The sequence below is a fragment of the Mytilus galloprovincialis genome, chromosome 12 (genome assembly GCF_965363235.1).
Source record: "Mytilus galloprovincialis chromosome 12, xbMytGall1.hap1.1, whole genome shotgun sequence".
Classification (NCBI taxonomy): domain Eukaryota; kingdom Metazoa; phylum Mollusca; class Bivalvia; order Mytilida; family Mytilidae; genus Mytilus; species Mytilus galloprovincialis.
In genome coordinates, this window is record NC_134849.1 from 13,536,755 (window position 1) to 13,557,129 (window position 20,375).

The following is a 20,375-nucleotide window of genomic DNA, read 5'->3' on the forward strand; positions in this document are numbered from 1 at the left end:
CTCTTTTCACTCTAAAACCTATTATACGTAAAGGAAACGGGAGACCATCAACAACTAAATACTACATTTAAGACAGGAATTAAAATTTGTTTGAAGTTTGGAACATAAACCTATGGAACCTCGTTCACAGTGTATGTGTGTTAATGTTATATGAAATCATTTATGAATAATTATAAAGAAAAGAAAATGTGGCATGACTGCCAGTGTGACAACTTTCCACGTGAGACCAAGTGACAAAGAAATTAACAACTATATATCACAGTAGTGATGAAATATGATTTTCAGAAAAAAAGGTACGACATTCTCTGGATTGCAGGCTCCTAACTTAGAACAGGCACATACAGAAAGTGGCTGTGTTATACATGTTAGCGGGAGCCCAATCCTCCGCTAACCTTGGACAGTGGTGTAACTGTACAATACAAGAACGAACTTTTAAAATCAGATGAATAGACTCAACTTATTAGATTGATAAGAATGGAAATAATCAAACAAAAACACAGAGTAGACGTGGTAGGGTACTTATACATCACTACAAAAAAAAGCTGATTCAGAATCAAAGTTTGAACAGGTTTGAAATGATCTATGATAAATTTAATGCCCCAACAGTAAGAACACACGACAACATTCTAATATGCCATTTTAAATATATGCAGTGGTGATTTCTAAATTTGAGATTTCTATGCCACTCATTCAGATTTTTTTATTTGAACAATTGTAATGGTCAAAGCACAGTTTATTATATGCTAGCATAAATCTTTGTTTTGTATCGTACTTAATTAAGATTTGATTGTTTTATCTTCAGTGATATTTTCTGACAACTGAATAGACTCAACTTATTAGTTGGATATGAATTGAAAAAATCAAACAGAGTAGACGTGGTAGGGTACTTATACATCACTACAAAAAAAAGCTGATTCAGAATCAAAGTTTGAACAGGTTTGAAATGATTTATGATAAATTTATTGCCCCAACAGTAAGAACACATGACAACATTCTAATATGCCATTGTAAATATATGCAGTGGAGATTTCTAAATTGGAGATTTCTATGCTAGCATAAATCTGTGTTTTGTATCGTACTTAATTAAGATTTTATTGTTCGATCTCCAGTGATATTTTCTGACAACTGTTTGGTATTCTTATGAATTAAATCATGTCGCCAAAGAGAAGCAGTTCTTACGACTTAATCTGAATATGGTAAATGGCAATTCGATCACTCTATGGCAGACAACTATCATGAAAAAAAAGTTCATTACAAATATAATAAATTGAATGAATAGAATTGATGATGAGAATGAAATAAATCTGAAAAAAAATTTAAATATTTAAAGAAGTGAAGTCATTTTGTAATGATTTTTCTATCGAAAGATAATTCTGTTGGTGTATAGAACAAGTGAAATGTTTCATTTAAAAAAAAAATGACTGTACTCATACATTTATAAATAACAGGTTTAAAGCAATGTTTTTTATCAGTCTTAAATTACATTCTAAGCAAACTGAAACGTTGTCCAATCCTCCCAATTATCAAATGCGAAACCATTAAGTTAAAGAAAAATAATCTGTATGAATTCAAATATTTCTGGGTTCCGTCTTGTATTTCTTGTATGTGCATTGCTGATACTACTGTAATATTTGCGACTAGAAATTAAAAAAAAACAAACAGTGTAGTAATATCTATTATGGAACGCGTTTCTGTCGGAAATTAAAAAAAAAATTATCCGCTATTTGAGCAGCAATTCTCTATCAAGAAAATCATGACAGGAAATAGGGACTATCTTTTGAATTGGGAAATATATACTCCATATGCAGGTGTGATGAATTTTCATAGTCATCTATAAAACGCCCCGATATTTATGTTCAAAAAGACAAGATCAACAAATAGGTCATAAGGTCAAATAGCTGGAATGAAAATTACCTTAAAATCATGCATCATATCAGCAATTTGGCGAAAACTAGCGATAGTTGGTCGTTAAACTATATACTGAAAAACTTGTTTAACTTCAAATTTGATTGCAAAGTCAACCAATACTATAGCTTAACAGCACAAAAATTGTCTTGTCAACTCCTTCCATAAGTTGTTAATCTTAAAAAGAATGGTCATGATGATACAGAAAAATTAAAAGAGACATTCAAAACTTACAAGAGGAAGTGAAACTTATGTCTTACAAAACAAAAAAAAACAACCATAAGTCCACACACCACTATTTAGAAAACTAATTATAAAAGACTGAACAACAGTAAACCACCAAAAACAAGAGGCGACATGTTTAATAGCAGATTCACAATCACGTAAATAAGTATTGTTGACCCTGATTCCGCGCCATAGCCACTCATATACATGTATATACTATTTAAAGACTGTAACAGTTAAACATAAACTTCATAATCATCTATTTAAGGGAGGGTAAAAAAAACATTTTTTATATACTAATTTATATAAAACTATTATTATTTTTTCTTTCCTTAGGTTTATCAAATATGTTCTTTGGTGTATGATCAGATCCTGTATATACTATAGTATAGATCTAACAAGCTTTTAAAAGAAAAGAAAATTATGTTTTAGGTAAATATAAATGATGCATACATTGTATATATATAGGATACATTGAGTTATTCAAAGACAATTTCCAAACATGTCTACAAAATTTATCATTTACTATATATATTACTTTAAGGATGTTTGCTTGTCATGTTTTGTGATTTTTGTCAGAGTATCAGAATCCTCAGGTTTTATTCATTTATCGTCTTTAAAAAATTCCCCCAATTGACCCCCATTTTTCTTTCTATAAATATTTTAGATGTAAAACTATATGCCATCTGTCATGTCTGGAAAAGTCTTATAAAATCTTTGTTATTTTTTTAATAGTTTTTATACGACCGCAAAAATTAAAAAATTTTGGTCGTATATTGGTATGATGTTGACGTCGTCTGAATACTTTTAGTTTTCGCACTCTAACTTTAGTAAAAGTGAATAGAAATCTATGAAATTTTAACACAAGGTTTATGACCACAAAAGGAAGGTTGGGATTGATTTTGGGATTTTTTTGGGGACATTTTAGGAATTAGGGGCCAAAAAGGGCCAAAATAAGCATGTTCTTGGTTTTTGCACTATAACTTTAGTTTAAGTAAATAAAAATCTATGAAATTTTGACACAAGGTTTATGACCACAAAAGGAAGGTTAGGATTGATTTTGGGAGTTGAGGTCTGAACAGTTTAGGAATTAGCGGCCAAAAAGGGGCCCAAGTAAGCATTATTCTTGGTTTTCGCACCATAACTTTAGTATAAGTAAATAGAAATCTATGAAATTTAAACACAAGGTTTATGACCACTTACGGAAGGTTGGGTCCCAACAGTTTAGGAATAAGGGGCCCAAAGGGTCAATTGAACTTTGTTTGATTTCATCAAAAATTGAACAATTGGGGTTCTTAGATATGCCGAATCTAACTGTGTATGTAGATTCTTAATTTTTGGTCCCGTTTTCAAATTGGTCTACATTAAGGTCCAAAGGGTCCAAAATTAAACTTAGTTTGATTTAACAAAAATTGAATTATTGGGGTTCTTTGATATGCTGAATCTAAAATTGTACTTAGATTTTTGATTATTGGCCCAGTTTTCAAGTTGGTCCAAATCGGGGTCCAAAATTAAACTTGTTTGATTTCATCAAAAATTGAATAATTGGGGTTCTTTGATATGCCAAATCTAACTGTGTATGTAGATTTTTAATGCTTAGTACCGTTTTCAAATTGGTCTACATTAAAGTCCAAAGGGTCCAAAATTAAACTAAGTTTGATTTTAACAAAAATGGAATTCTTGGGCTTTTTTGATATGCTGAATCTAAACATGTACTTAGATTTTTTGATTATGGGCCCAGTTTTCAAGTTGGTTCAAATCAGGATCCAAAATTATTACATTAAGTATTGTGCAATATCAAGAAATTTTCAATTACACAGTATTCAGCAATAGCAAGAAATCTTTAATTGCACAGTATTGTGCAATAGCAAGAAATTTTCAATTGCACAGTATTGCGCAATAGCAAGAAATCTTCAATTGCACAGTATTGTGCAATAGCAAATATTTTCAATTGCACAGTATTGCGCAATAGCAAGAAATATAGAAATTTTCAATTGATTATTGATTATTATCTTTTTTTGTCCAGAATAGTAGTTGAATCAACTTCTTAAATCATTGTTTTATACAATATACAATGTATATTCACTTTTACTACCAACTGATAAATTAAAACAATTTTTACCATTCAGCATTGTTCAGTGATAACAAGCACCTTTTGTTACATTTTAATATTTTATGATGTATTTAAATGAGTAGTTATTGTTGCAAACTCCATTAGAAATTTGAATTGAGATCAGTTTTGGAAAAAGGGAAAGGGGGATGTGAAAAACAAATATGGGGGGGGGGGGTAAATTTTTCTCATTTTTTATTTCATAAATAAAAAGAAAATTTCTTCAAACATTTTTTTGAGAGAATCAATATTCAACAGCATAGTGAATTGCTCAAAGGCAAAAAAAATATTTTAAGTTCATTAGACCACATTCATTCTGTGTCCGAAACCTATGCTGTGTCAATTATTTAATCACAATCCAAATTTAGAGCTGAATCCAGCTTGAATGTTGTGTCAATACTTGCCCCAACCGTTCAGGGTTCAACCTCTGCAGTCGTATAAAGCTGCGCCCTGCGGAGCATCTGGTGTAGAACTTAAATTGTCATTGATAAAGCTATAAAAAATCAAAGAGAGAACATTTTCCTGCCCAAATTTAAATGGCTAATATCTGGAAAACAAGCACATTGGCCTATATATTTTTTTTGTTTTTTAGTTCCTTTATTAATCACCTATCGATATACATTCTATGTACTAGTATTAAGAAAAGCTTGATATTTTGAAACTGAGTAGGGATCTTCCATAAATTAAAATATATTTGGTGTGTCAGATGATTTGCATATCTGTCCGGCAGTATTAATCTGAATCTTGGTCTGTCTTCAGCCGTTAACTTTGTAGAGTGTCCTTTGTTTGATAAGTACATATACCAAGGTGAGCGAGACACAGGTTCTCTAGTTTTTATCAACTGTACAGTTTTTCCTTATCTATTGTCTTCGTGCTGGCTGCTATCATGTCTCATATTTATGGTTCATTTAATTTGTCAATATTAATTTTATGTGTGGTTTGGTTGGTTTCTCAAATACTGCATTAGCAATAGATCATCTGTATATATGGTTTATACTATGTTTGTAGGATGAAAATATATGTCTGTCTGTTAGGTTTTATCTGCCCCTCATCCTTTATCATGGTTCATAGGACAATGTTAATTTTTTTAGGTATGGTCTATTTTTCAGATACTACTACATTTGTACTATATACAATTGGGTCAAATATATGTATTGTATGGAATATTGTAAGGTGTACCTGTGTCATCTGACCTTGACCTCATTCTTTGTTCATTGGTTAGTGTTAGTTTTCATGGTAATGTCTTTTTCCCAGATACTATAATCAATCTATCAACTATATATGTAGCTAGGAATGATTGCATAGTGTAGGTGGTGTCTGCAGTGTTCATTTGACCTGAACCTCATTTTTAGCTCACCTGGCCTTGGCCAAGTGAGCTTTTCTCATCACTTTGCATCCGTCGTTGATAACTTTTACAAAAATCTTAACCTCTGAAACTACTTGGCAAAATTAAAGCAAACTTGGCCACACTCATCATTAGGGTATCTAGTTTCAAAAATGTGTCTGGTGACCCAGCCAACCAACCAAGATGGCCACCATGGCTAAAAAATAGAACATAGGGGTAAAATGTAGATTTTGACTTATATCTCTGAAACCAAAGCATTTAGAGCATAATTCAAGATCTACCTGCCCTGAAATGTTCAGATGAGTAGAACAACCGGTTGTTGGGTTGCTGCCCCTGAATTGGTAATTTTAAGAAATTTTGCAGATTTTGGTTATTATCGTGAATATTATTATAGATCGAGATAAGCTGTAAACAGCAATAATGTATAGTAGAGTAAGACCTACACATAGTTAAGGAATAAAATGGTCAATTGACCCCTTAAGTAGTTATTGCCCTTCATAGTCAATTTTTTAAAATTTTCACAATATTTTTTTAACTACTGAGCCAAGTTCATTAATTTATAGATAGATATAATTGTAAGCAGCAAGAATGTTCAGTATAGGTAGATCTACACACACATCACCATCACCAAAACACAATTTTGTCATGAATCCATCTGTGTCCTTCATTTATGATATGCACATAGACCAAGGTGAGCGACACAGTCTCTAGTTATGATACATACTGATAAGTCAATGTACAGTTTTCTAACTTGTATAAAAATTAGATTATATGTGGTACGATTGCCACTGAGACAACTCACCACAAGAGACTGTACAGCCTTTAAGAATGACCAATGGTCAGTTACTCAGATATGATATTAGCAATAGGCTAATTTGGTGTATTGCGTTACAGTAATTCACTGATACATGTATATCAGACTTTTTAGTTTTGAGATAAGTAAAGCAGACTTGTATTTATAAAAAGGACATATCTCCATTCCTGACAAACATCTACATATATTCATGCTGGGATTTGAATAAAAATTATGTTTAAGTATACTTTGCTATTCCATTAAAAAAAATGATTTCCCACGGTCCACCAAACTACATTTTCTTTTGTTTTTACATTACAGCTGCTGAAGAAATCTTTCGAAGGATGGATTGTTGATTATGAACAACAGGATTATATCATCATGACCTTGGAATCTTACAAGGAGAAGTTCAAGTAAATGAAGGAATTCATGTGCAAAAATTACAATATTGTAAACAGGAGAACAGTTTAAATAATACTAACAGTACATGTACTAGTTAAACAGTTTTGTGAGACCAAGAGCAAGGCAGAGTAAACTTGGAGTGTATATATGTCAACCACAAGTACATTTAAATACCACATAATGCTAATGAAATAAGAACTATGGTACACACATTTTGTATGATTGTGAATATCGGGTCCCAAAATAAATGCAGTTGTTAAATAAATAGAATTGAAATAACCAAATTTGTAGTGTTTATATGACCATCATATTTTGAGGTCTTTTTGCAAATTCTATCATAGAACCAACCAACCAACAATCAATTCAAAGCACAATTGTAGTGAAAAAAAATTCCATTGACCAACAGAAAAAGATGATGTCTAATCCTTAATACATACATGTACCTTTTCTTCTTCACATTGGCTTGAGTATAACCAATTCTTTTCAATATAAAAAAGGAGATATTGCGTATACATCAATTAAACCAGCATAAAGACCAAAAGACATCTTTAACATGTTTAAGGCAAATAGTCCATTCTAAATGGTAATTGATAATCTTTCTTATGAGGGTTTTTTCATGGATGTAGATCATTTGTATAGGCTGTCATAAAATATTGTGCTTCAATTCTAATTGTAAGATAGCGCACAGTAAATGTATGCCTTGCCAAAAACAGTTCTGGAAGGGAGGCAAAGGTTGAAAAGGACAGACAACACTATCATATTTAAATGTTGTCATTTTGATTTCCAACTAAATACTACAAGGATATATACTCATTGATTTATATACATACATGAAGATATGTAAAAGAATCAAATTGTTAGTGTTTACGTAAGAAAAGACAAATATCTATGGTTTATCCATTTATACCAACCAGAAAAAAAATTCCAAAAAATCATATATATAATGTGTTTGGAAATTTTTTGGATGTTGTGGACAACAAAAAATGTTAAACAGATGATGCGTTACCCCATACAAAAAAAAAATTTCATTAAACTGGTGTAGATGCAAAAAAAAACCAAGAACATACATACTATTGGTGCTGTGGAAAAAAACCCATGTAAAACAGGTTTTGAAGACTACAAAAACATGTATAAATAGTTGTTGCAGAGAAAGAAAAAACATACGTAAAACAGGTGTTGGAGGACAAAAAAACATATGTAAAACGGGTGTTGAGGACATAAAAAAACATACGTAAAACGGGTGTTGAGGACATAAAAAAACATACGTAAAACGCATGATTTGTTAGAAATTAACAGGCGTTTAACGTGCGTTTACACGTAAAACGGGCGTTATACGTACAATTTTAACGCACGTATTACGTGCGTCTAACATACGTAATTCATACGTTTTAAACGGGCGTTTTACATGCGTGGTCCTCAATATGCGTTTTACGTACGTTTTCTAACATACGTAAAACGCCTGTTTTACGCATGAAAAACAGGTATGCAATTTTTGCTGTGTTCAGTTCGGACCAAAATTGACTATTACTTAATTTTGATGGAAAATGCCAAGTAGCAAGTGTTTAGACAATGGTCAAACTACGTAGACAATTTTGAGTGTTGTTAAGTTATTTGAACAAAACAAATTAGTTATATTGACATTTATAAATATCTTAAAGTATATAAATTATGATTGTTGTATATCATGTTGTGTATATTTTCAAAAACAAATTCTTCTATACTATATTTCATTAATAGCGAGTTTCTTGATCTTTCTAGGTGAGTTCTTAGTTTGAAAATAATTTATATCTAAAATAAGTAACTAATATTTCAGTATTCTAACTTACAAGGCTTACATTTATAACAATAATTATTTTATTATTCAACAATTAATTGTAATTATATATTGTACTTTATTAATGTTTTCAATTTTTTTTAACTTTGAAATTATATTGTAAAATTGTAATGTCATTACTTTGATATTTTCTTTATTAAAATAGCGAGTTTCTTAATCTTTCTACTTAGTTTACTTACCTGTGGCTTTTCCTAGCCTTTCTACTGTTAGCCTTACCCCTCAATTGTGCTGTAAGGCAATTCAATTGAAAAAGTATTCAACATACAAAACATCAACACAATATCTAATCTATTTTACAAGGACGTATTTATAACTATTTTGTTTTGATAAAATACGTCCTCGTGGTTTTTATCGTGCTTTAGTCGTTTCTTATGTTGTTATCTGCGGGTGAACCTAGTTTCTCAAACATTTTATTTGAACGGTAAACTGCTTAAAATTGCAATGTTCAATGCGAAAGTTTCATAAAAACCTAAAGAAAAAAGTAAAATAGTGATTATTACTGTAAAATAGCTCGGTAAAATGTATAGCCAAGAGCGAGTGAGACATTGCGTAGAATTTTTTTTATAATTTGTCAAAATGAAGTTTTATTATGCTTTTTCAGAAATATAATAAATAGCCTGGGTCGCCGGACTTATTCACACTACAGGTTGTGCAAAATTATCCGATTTTGTATAGCTTATGCATAAAAAAATTGTGGTCACCGAACTTGTTTTCTTGCTACAAATTAAAATAAGTAAATTTACAAAACTTTCTATTTGAAAAAAAAAAACTCTATCAGAGTTATCTCCCCTACAATCTTAGTTATCCCTGTAAGCTTATAAGGCAAATGTGAAAAAATCAATAAAACACAAATATGGTGGTTATTATTAGAAAATACAGCCGTAAATATCATACTAAACACATCATTTTCTATATTCACTTCTAACGTCTTATACATGAATTACATCCTTCTCTCAAAATTGGCACATTTCATCAAAGATATAGACCAACTAGTCTATGCTACTTTAAAATCCAAGATGGTGGAAGACACCCAAACCACATTAACAGATATAATCTTTCGAAAACAAATGTTATGATCATGTATCAGGTTTTTGTTTTGTTTTGTTTTGACTTGCTCTGATTTTTTTTATGTAGCCAGGAGTGTGTAGAGTTTGTGCAGAGTTTGTTTTCTTTGTTAAGATAATTATTATCATCATTATTATTTTTTCAAAGAAACCAGAGCAACTATAGACTCATAGATTGGTTGTTGGTTGCTTAACATTCAGTGGAGGATTCATATATAATTACCTTTTAATAAATGTATCAGCGATTTATATTCTATCATTCTTCAAAAAGACAAAATTGAGAATGGAAATGGGGAATGTCCCTAAGAGACAACAACCCGACCATAGAAAAAAACAACAGCAGAAAGTCATCAACAGGTCTTCAATGTAGCGAGAAATTCCCGCACCCGGAGGCGTCCTTCAGCTGGCCCCTGAACAAATATATACTAGTTCAGTGATAATGAACGCCATTCTAATTTCCAAATTGTACACAAGTAACTAAAATTAAAATAATACAAGACTAACAAAGGCCAGAGGCTCCTGACTTGGGACAGGCGCAAAAATGCGGCGGGGTTAAACATGTTTGTGAGATCTCAACCCTCCCCCTATACCTTTAGCCAATGAAGAAAAGTAAACGCATAACAATACGCACATTAAAATTCAGTCCAAGAAAAGTCCGAGTCTGATGTCAGAAGATGTAACCAAAGAAAATAAACAAAATGACAATAATACATAAATACCAACAGACTACTAGCAGTTAACTGACATGCCAGCTCCAGACTTCAATTAAACTGACTGAAAGATTATGATTTCATCATATGAACATCAGGCACAATCCTTCCCGTTAGGGGTTTAGTATCATACCATCATAACATATATGAGAAGAACATAACCCGTGTCATGCCAACAACTGGTTTTTGAATACCGTGCGATTTTCATCTATTAGTATACACATTTCTAATTTGTCTACTGTTTAAAGATGTACGTATTATTGCGGTGATCAAAAACCTGCATGGCCTTTGTTTGTCTTGTGTGTTTTTCAAGCTCATGTTCATTTATATGTTTCGGAGATTAGTATGGTGTCCATTTCGCTGAACTAGTACATACATAATTAGTTGATTACATACCAGCTTGGGCTTTTTGGTGGTCACGGGTTGTATTTTGCATGCTATTTAGTAAGGTTGTTGTCTCTTTGACATATTCGCCTTTTCATTTTTATATACTCCCTTTTACAAATCTATATATATTTTATTTTTCAGCTTTTTACAAAAGTAAAAATGTTCAGAAATTAATTTGGATATGATAACGTAAGTACATCATACTTTAAAAAGCGCTGAAAGTTTATCATGGCTTTTGATCACTCTCTTACATAAAGATAGCTTCTGACGGACCTTGCATCGCACATGATAATATTATACAATATCAAAGAAAGTCGAAACTCACCCTTTTGAATCATTGTTACATTTTATTTAACATTACAAAACAAATTAACCAAACACGAGGCACACAAAAAAACCATACAAACCATGAAACCTCAATTGTATATAAAAACCGTAATGAATGCCTGTCGTTATTGATACATCAGTTATACTTATTATAGCATACGAAAAAAAAATTCTTCAGAAGTTGGAGCAACCCAACATAGGTTTTACATGAGTTTTGTGTGATCTTAATTCATCAGAAGATGTGCTATCCAATTCGTATACCAATGTTTCAAAACTAAAACGGATTGAATATCTGTTCGTCACATTACGAATTATTGAAACTCGTATGTATGTTATCATCCTTTACAACATACGGGTATCTGAGTCATCCTTGTTTCCCGAGCCAAGCAGATGAAGGAAAGGATACCAGTCCATATAAACAAGGTCATTTTTACCCTTGTTAAGTGAGTGTTACCATGGATACAAGTAACAAAGAGTACAATAATATAACCTTACTGTTTTCACGTGCATGTTAAAGTTGGTATTACTTTGCTTCATAAAAAAGAATGGCCAACGTAGATACAAGTATCTTGTCTTAGGGAGGGATAAATCATACTTTGTAAAGAATCACTCTGATTCAAACAAAAAATTCTCTGAAACCGATATTATCAAGATGCTTGATTTCTTGATTAACAACGGAGGACGTGTTTTTCAACAGACTGTCGGCATCCCAATGGGAACAAACTGTGCCCCTCTACTTGCCGACTTGTTTCTTTATTATTATGAGGCTGACTTCATGCAGGAACTTCTTAGGAAGAAAGATAAGAAGTTAGCAATATCCTTTAACTCTACTTTCTGCTATATAGATGACGTTCTTTCACTAAACAATTCAAAATTTGTTGACTATGTGGAACGCATCTATCCCATCGAATTGGAGATAAAGGATACTACAGATACAGTTAAGTCGGCTTCATATCTTGACTTACATCTAGAAATTGATAATGAGGGTCGGTTGAAAACAAAACTTTACGACAAAAGAGATGATTTCAGTTTTCCAATTGTGAACTTTCCATTTCTAAGTAGCAACATTCCAGCAGCACCTGCATACGGGGTATATATCTCCTAATTGATACGATATTCCCGTGCTTGCATTCCCTATCATGATTTTCTTGATAGAGGGTTACTGCTCACAAGGAAGCTATTAAACCAAGAGTTCCAATGGTGAAGTTGAAATCATCCCTTCGTAAATTTTACGGACGCCATCACGAGTTGGTTGACAGTTATGGAATAACCGTTTTACAAATCCCCTTCCCTTTCATGAATGTGACCTACCGAATTAGACTATTTACCGGATTTGTAATCACATAAGCAACACGACGGGTGCCACATGTGGAGCAGGATCTGCTTACCCTTCCGGAGCACCTGGGATCACCCCTAGTTTTTGATGGGGTTCGTGTTGTTTATTCTTTAGTTTTCTATGTTGTGTCATGTACTATTGTTTTTCTGTTTGTCTTTTTCATTTTTAGCCATGGCGTTGTCAGTTTGTTTAAGATTTATGAGTTTGACTGTCCCTTTGGTATCTTTCGTCCCTCTTTTAAAAGGAAACCACAAAATGTTGCGTTTTGAATGTAATATATCTACAGTATCTGGTAGAGTTTGTTTTATAATATATTTTTTTCTGAACCTTTAGCAATTTTACAATCTATATTGAATCTCATGAGTTTAATATGCAACATTGCGTTCTTTTTCTCAACTTTTGTAAACGTTTAAAACAATCAAAATACCACAATTATCATAATTTACCAAAAATTTAATGTTATTAGTTCCAAATTGATCTTGTGCATTAAAATTAATGACAAGAAGTAGATTCGGACTTTTCAATTAATTATACATATGGTCTAAATTTCCGATCAAAAGTAGTGTTTTCGTTAGATACAGTGACCACTCTGTCACGTAAAGTTTTTAATGTATCTTGCATCGTAATCGATCAACTTTGTAATAGTATATACTGTTTGTACCAGTAATTTACTATTCAGATAATTATATTAATGTTATTTAATATAGTTAATTTTACTGAATATTCTCCCGGGATATGAAGAGGTACATTTAACAGGGATATTTGATGGTATGCTGTACACCATGTTTTTACGAGGCAAAAAACAATCTAGGTGAATGATACTAAAGGATTACCAAACCTCGTGAGTTGAAAACAAACTGACAAGGCTATGACAAAAAACGACAAACGACAAAGACAAGTTACAGTGTACAAAACACAATGTATACTAGTAAATAAAACATTGTAAAAGATAGAGCAACACGAAACATACAAGAGAGGTATCGAAAATCATTAGTCAAAAAAATACTGATAATGTCTTGGCAAAAAAAGAAAAAGATCACAAGACAAATAATATAATACAAAACCCGACAAAGAGAACTAAAGACTGAGCAACACAAATCCATCAAACTCAGTTGGTGATTTTAGGTCATATTTTGCTTTAGGAATTCTCATGTTCAAACTTCAGTATTGGTACTTAGCTTTTAAGTTACTACAAAACTTATTTTATTTCTAGTTGCAGATTAAAGTTAGGATGTCTAGCCTCTGTTGTTATGTTCTGTGGATAGATTCCCTTGTTTGCATGGATATATATGAGCAAAAAGTACGAAAATAATATCCATGTTAAGACTCTAGTTGTCCATAAGCAGTCACGTGACAAATCTGTTCGTTCATTTCAAGTGTTTGACAGTTCATTCATTAATGTAAAGGATTTTCGGAATACAGAACATAAATTTGTACACTATTCTTTACCCAATATTTCCTATCCTTTTAATTGTACTGAAACATTTGGACTGGTACCCCAGAAGAACCTTATAAAAATCAAAGAACCAGTCGAGGACATTGTTTGCATGGTAAGTGATTTTTTTAATCATGACTCGAATTTGATTTAGAAGTGGGCAATATTTGTAATTATATTTGTGTAACACACAAGCCGTAAACGTATCAATCAGTTTATTATTTACATTGGTAATTGAATGTGTACAACAAATATCAGTTCTGAATGTTAGTAAATGTTCAACTTAACTCATCTGGTTCAGTAACAACTAATCGTCCTTTCAAATCTGCCGTACTCTTTGGTACTGACGACAATCTCTCACTTCCGGTCTGACTAATCACCGATCTAGTCTGAAAACGTAACAAACACTATAACGTACCATATAACATTTGTTTTCCTCAAATCTGAATTTTCCAAACAATCTCGTTATTTATATAGATTAGACCGTTGGTTTTCCTGTTTGAATGGTTTTACACTAGTCATTTTTGGTGCCCTTTATAGCTTGCTGTTCGGTGTGGGCCAAGACTGCTTTTTGAATACCGTATACTGACCTATAATAGTTAACTTTTTCAAATTTGACTTGGATGGACATAAAATATAGGGTTTTGTTTGGGTTTTTCATTTTGTAATTTTTTATGTTTTGGTTCGTTTTTTCTTTTCTTTATATGTTTGCTCTTAATTCTCTATTCTTTATATTTAATACCACCTAAATGTGTCGCTTTTCCTTATTTTCTTGGATAATTTTCTCTATAATATAGTTATCAAATATAGTTTAAAGGTATAAATTATCTTTTGGCGCGACTTTATTTAGCCACTTTTCTGTAGATTATGTCAATTATTATCTATCATCATTTCGGAGCCTTTTATAGTTCATGCGGTATGGGCTTTGCTCATGATTGTTAAAGGCCGTACAGTGACATATAGTTGTTAATTTCTGTGTCATTTGGTCTCTTGTGGAGACATATTAAGAACATGCGTATTCACTTCAAACACGGGGAAACATTCTACAACTCTGCATAGCACGTGATACAAACGTTTGTATAAAGTTAAGGACTTCAAAATATTTGCCCTCAATCATTACACTTGTCAGTTTAAACATCCATTTTCGAAATGAGCATCTGGTTAAGTACAAAGGGTTAAAGTTCCATTAATGTTATGATAATATTCAACTACCAGTTTGTGTTTTAAGAAAATGAGTCCCAGCCGAAATATTGACACTAACAATATTACGAAGGTCAGTGTATATTTTTTTGTATTTCTTTTTAATATAAATTAAGTATTTTTAATGCTCCTTTTGTTTTTCAATGTTTGCCACATATTCGGAATACTCTAGTTTTGTCCATGCAGTGCCAATAAAAAGTTTGCCCGCCAACCATTTCTTTTTTTTTCATGATTTTTTACATTTAGTTTAAAAAGTAGTACATTTTTGTGTTTTTGAAAATCCTTGTTATTTTTTTATTGTTTTTGAAAGAAAAAAGATGATAGTAATAAATGAAGTCTAGAGAGAAAAAGACCCTGCCAAAGTTTCAATGGGTGTTATTGCAATAACAAGCACACGGAATATTCATTTTTTTCTGTTGGTTTTTTAGTTCCTTTTTTTACAAACTATAAAATTAAAGCCTAGTTGTTTTTGTTTTTTTAAAGAATAGCTTGCATCGTCAAGTGAATCGCTATATATTTGTCATAGAAAAGACCAAGACTTCTGGAGAATTATAAGAATCCGTGTTGGATAGAAGATGGACACCTTCGTTGTTTCCCATACTTCCACATTTTTGGTGTATGTAAATCAGGAACGAAAGATTTATTCCGCCGGTTGATGATACATCACCAGATTATGCCAAATAAAGGATTGATGAAGAAAGAAACTTGGTTCTGGTCATGGAAACGGAATGGTGAACGTAAGTTGTCATGGAATCGGTATGGTGAACGTAAGTTGTCATGGAAACGGTATGGTGAACGTAAGTTGTCATGGAAACGGTATGGTGAACGTAAGTTGTCATGGAAACAGTATGGTGAACGTAAGCTGTCATGGAAACGATATGGAAACGTAAGTTGTCATGGGAACGGTACTGGGAACGTAAGTTGTCATAGAATCGGATGGTGAACATAAGTTGTCAAGGAAACGATATGGTGAACGTAGGTTGTCATGGAAACGGTATGCTGAACGTACGCTGTCATGGAAACGGTATGGTAAACGTAAGTTGTCATAACAAAGAAATTTCATAAAAGGCCGTTGTTTAAATACATTGTAGTTGAATTTTGATTGATAGTTGTCTCATCTGATATACCATTTAAATCCAAATATCAAGCTTATTCTCGTTATACGAGATCCAGCTGAAAGGGAATTCTATGAGAAAGAATTTAGCATTATTGTAATATTTCATGGCGGTCAATTTTTATTGGTGGGGGAAGCTTAAGAGAACCAGCGAACTTAGGAAAACTGACAATCCTAGTCAATTGAGGTTACAGTCGAGCGCTACTTCGAAATTTTGCTTTCTGATATGAATCTGAAATTGTTTTCACTCATGAATCTGTATTTTTTTAATTCAATTTATAAATATTGTTTAATTATGCAGACTGAACTACAGCGATCCGAAAATATTAATACAGAAAACCTGTTAAGTTTGAATATTATGCAGCCTTTGCAAAAAACAGAAATGTCTACTTTGATAACCAATTAAAACAAAAAATCAAAATTTATCTGATATAAAAGATTTGATGCATTAGCTATCACAAATAAGAACCATTGATTTGTTTATATAGATTAGACCGTTGGTTTTCCCGTTTGAATGGCTTTATACTAATACTTTTGCGGGCCCTGTATTGCTTGCTGTTCGAAATGACTCTAGGCTCCGTGTTGAAGACCGCACCTTGATCTATATGAGTTTACCTTTATAAATTGTTACTTGGATGGAGAGTTGTCTCTTTGGCACTAATGCCACGTCTTCCTATATCCATTGATTTATTTATTGCTGGACATAACACTTCAAGGTAGTGGTAATCTAACCATTTGCGTTACTGAAACCTAGATTTCAAGATGCATAATTCATTTATTTATTAGTAAATATTATTGTGTACTTGTCCCAGTCAGTAGCCTGTAGTTCAGTGGTTATCGTCAGTTCTGTCTGGCATATTTATTTTTCGTATAAATTAGACAGTTAGTTTTCGCAATTGAATTGTTTCATGTCGTTTATGGGTCATTTTCAAAAAATGTTGAATTTTCAGTACACCCATGCTAATTTTTTTATTTCTAATGGAAATTTCAGTTGTAATGGTTTAAATGAAAGCTTGTCGGATTTGTGATTCAGAACATTTATGATTAGCATACCTTACATCTATTTTGATAAGATTAAACTGCATTTAAGTCCGATTTCAGGGGTATTTGTGTGCGTACAGTGTCAGAAAGACACATTTCAAATGATTTTTTCCGATTTTCTGATCGCCTTGATATCTGCAAAAGGGACTTTTTAAGAACGCTAATTATTACTCTAACGAAAAATCGTAGCTTCTTTATCATTGTATGTAACAAGGGATGTCAAAAGATCTGAAATTTGATACTCGGATACTCGGTCATGATACTCGAGTACTCGCGAGTACTCGGATGAATCTTAAACGTCTATTGAAAAGTTTAGATTCTAGTTTGGATGCAGTGTCTTTGTTATTACCTTTCATAAACATATTAACGAGAGACAATTAAACAATGTATTACCTACTGCCGTTTCTACAAAAACCTATCATAAATCATAACAACTATTGTTTATGTACGTGTTCATGAACCAAATTAGTTATTCCAATAAAATCAAAAATATTTGCATATACAGTCCGACAAAGTGGACAATAAATGTATCATCTGTTCCTGAGGAGTTGGTATTTTTTTTTATAATACGACTGTGTCCATTAATTTGTCAACAACAATATTGGACTTCAAATTACTTGTGTTGCTCAGTCATACTTTTTCTGTTTTGTTTTTTTTTGGGTTTTTTTTTGGCACTATCGTTTGTCTAATTCTTTTTAAGCCATGGCGTTGTCGGTTTATTTTCGACTTTTGGGTTTTAATGTCGCTCTCGTGCAAGGATACTTTTTTTTTGCACAGATCAGAGACAAAATACAATATGTCTCTGCACAGATGTAACATACTAAAATTTGAAAAACTATTTCAGTTAAAAATTAAAAACAAGTTGAAAAAGCTTTGAAAATTCATCAGGGTTATAACTTTTTAAGTGAGTCTTCCTGGTTAATCACCACTCTTCGCTTCTATACTGTTATTTTATTTATTTTATATTTTCATCTCATCTTGTCATGTGTGTTTGTGTTATGTTATATAACTTTTGATGAACTTCTTTGTACCATTGTAATTTTATGGTGTTTGAGAAATAAAGAATATTGAATCTTGCTTTCGCCTATCTTTAAATTGTAAATTAAACAATAACAGTTAAGTTTCAAATACAGAGTAATAAAATTAATGTAAATGAACATCTCATACCAATTACGTTTACAGAGAAGGCTTGATTAACAAACAAAGGAAAGTTTTTACGGCTTGTGATGAGTTTATTATTAATCCCTGAAAGTTTTGATCCGTGTACAAACACCGTTAAAATGTCTCTAATCAGTTGCGTAGGGTTTCACCGCAGGTCATTTTGATTTTCTTCTTGTTTAGAAATATGATCTGATCAACAATTTCAAACAAAAAACTGTTTGACTTACTATTTTTTATTCCAAGTAGTGCAGATGAAATTAAACCTTCCCTCGGAAGGAAAGGATGTGACTGGCACTACTATAACAAATAGTAGCCTCAGAATTAACATATTTATGTTGTTAATTGATTTTATTTAGTATACAAAATGGATATTTCAATGGAATTAAAGCTACTGAAAATGTGAAGAGAAATATCTCAAGATTTATAACAGGCAAACGAGTATCCGAGTACTAAAACTGTACTCGAGTACTCGGCCTTCCGAGCGAGTATCCGAGTACTCGAGTACTCGTTGCCATCCGTATATGTAACATATTATCTACAAACTAAATTCAATCAGCGTACGGGTGGTTCATGTCTATCTTGTTACCGCTACTTTACTCAGCCGTTAAATTATTCTCCCTATGAATATTGAATCAGTCAGTGTTGATTTCAAAAGTGCAAAGTAATCTTAACATTTAAAACGCCTCGTTTCTTCAACGACAGTGTAGAGAAAAGCAATTTCAAGACATTTAGTGAAAAAAATAGTGTACTTTTTTCATGTCTATGCTGTTACCAACAATTCTGATTAATTACACCAAACGTATACTTGTAAAAAGTGCAATAACGTGTTTGAAACCAAATTCACAATATAGAAAACCATAATCACTTCATTAAAGGGAGAAGTTATTTTACAACAGCAATCAAAAACGAAGAAAGTCTATCTTGTTATGTCTATCCCGTTACTATGGTTGCTATGGTTACAGTTACAGGATAGACAATTGTAGACAAAAACGTCGTTATATTTTTTATCTTATCATATAGGTTCAAAACGAATGAAATATTCCGTTGTTTGAACTCGTTTTAAGGTTATAACGTCTTAATCTTCCCAATTAAGCATTTACATTGTGAAATACTAATATCGGTAACAGGATAGACTTTTATATAGTGATATATCAGAAACGTACGTTCCTGTTACCAATGAAATAAAGAGAAAAGTAAACAAACTTATGAGGGATTTACTTGATGTTGGGTATGTTTGAAAGGGGGAAAAATGCCGAACAATATAAATTGCTATCTTAGACTTGCATTACTGGTGGTAATTTTTACAACCTTTGGAACCATTTTTTAGGGGCATTTTTCAGTACAACCTGGACAATTGGCAAATAATCTATTATTTTACAGAATGAATATATATAGAAGTTTATTCTCTTGAAAACCATCTAATTGGCTACGTAAAACAAGCTTAACATTTCTCTAAACCTTTTCTTAATAACCAAAAATTTCTTTTGAAAATGGTAACAGGATAGACAAAATATTGAACCACCGATCAAAAAATGTTTCAAGATATTCTTGTATGACATTATTAAGAATGCATCTTTTAATATGTTGTTCTTCAAGTACTGTTTGTTTTGATTTGCTAATGTAAAGGGTTGTCTGAATAAGTAACTTTTAATAAATTTTTCAATTTCAAAATTCGATATTTTTTTTAAATTACCCTTATAGCAAGCTATGCAGTATTTGTCCTGTAGTTGTTGAAGGCTGTACGGTTGCTTATAACTGCTTACACTCACTTTATTTGAACTTTTGCTTGACAGTTATCTCTTTATTATCTATGTTTTATTGAAATTCAAAATAACTCTATTAAGTAATTATTTTATTTTCAAAAACTAAAATTACTTATATAAGTAACTTTAAAAAATAACTTGCTTAAGTAATGCCCCTGACTGATTATTATATGAGTACATAATAAAAGATACATATACAACTGTATCAAAAAAATATTGGTTA

The 20,375-nt window shown here is 31.9% G+C and overlaps 1 long non-coding RNA gene across 1 annotated transcript; it reads left to right on the forward strand.

The window, feature by feature from the left end:
* Positions 1-2,462: 2,462 nt before the first annotated feature.
* LOC143054732 (uncharacterized) lies at positions 2,463-7,064 on the forward strand. The gene is made up of 2 exons (XR_012971807.1): positions 2,463-2,562; positions 6,700-7,064. It is a non-coding gene; the product is annotated as an uncharacterized LOC143054732 (long non-coding RNA).
* Positions 7,065-20,375: the final 13,311 nt, after the last annotated feature.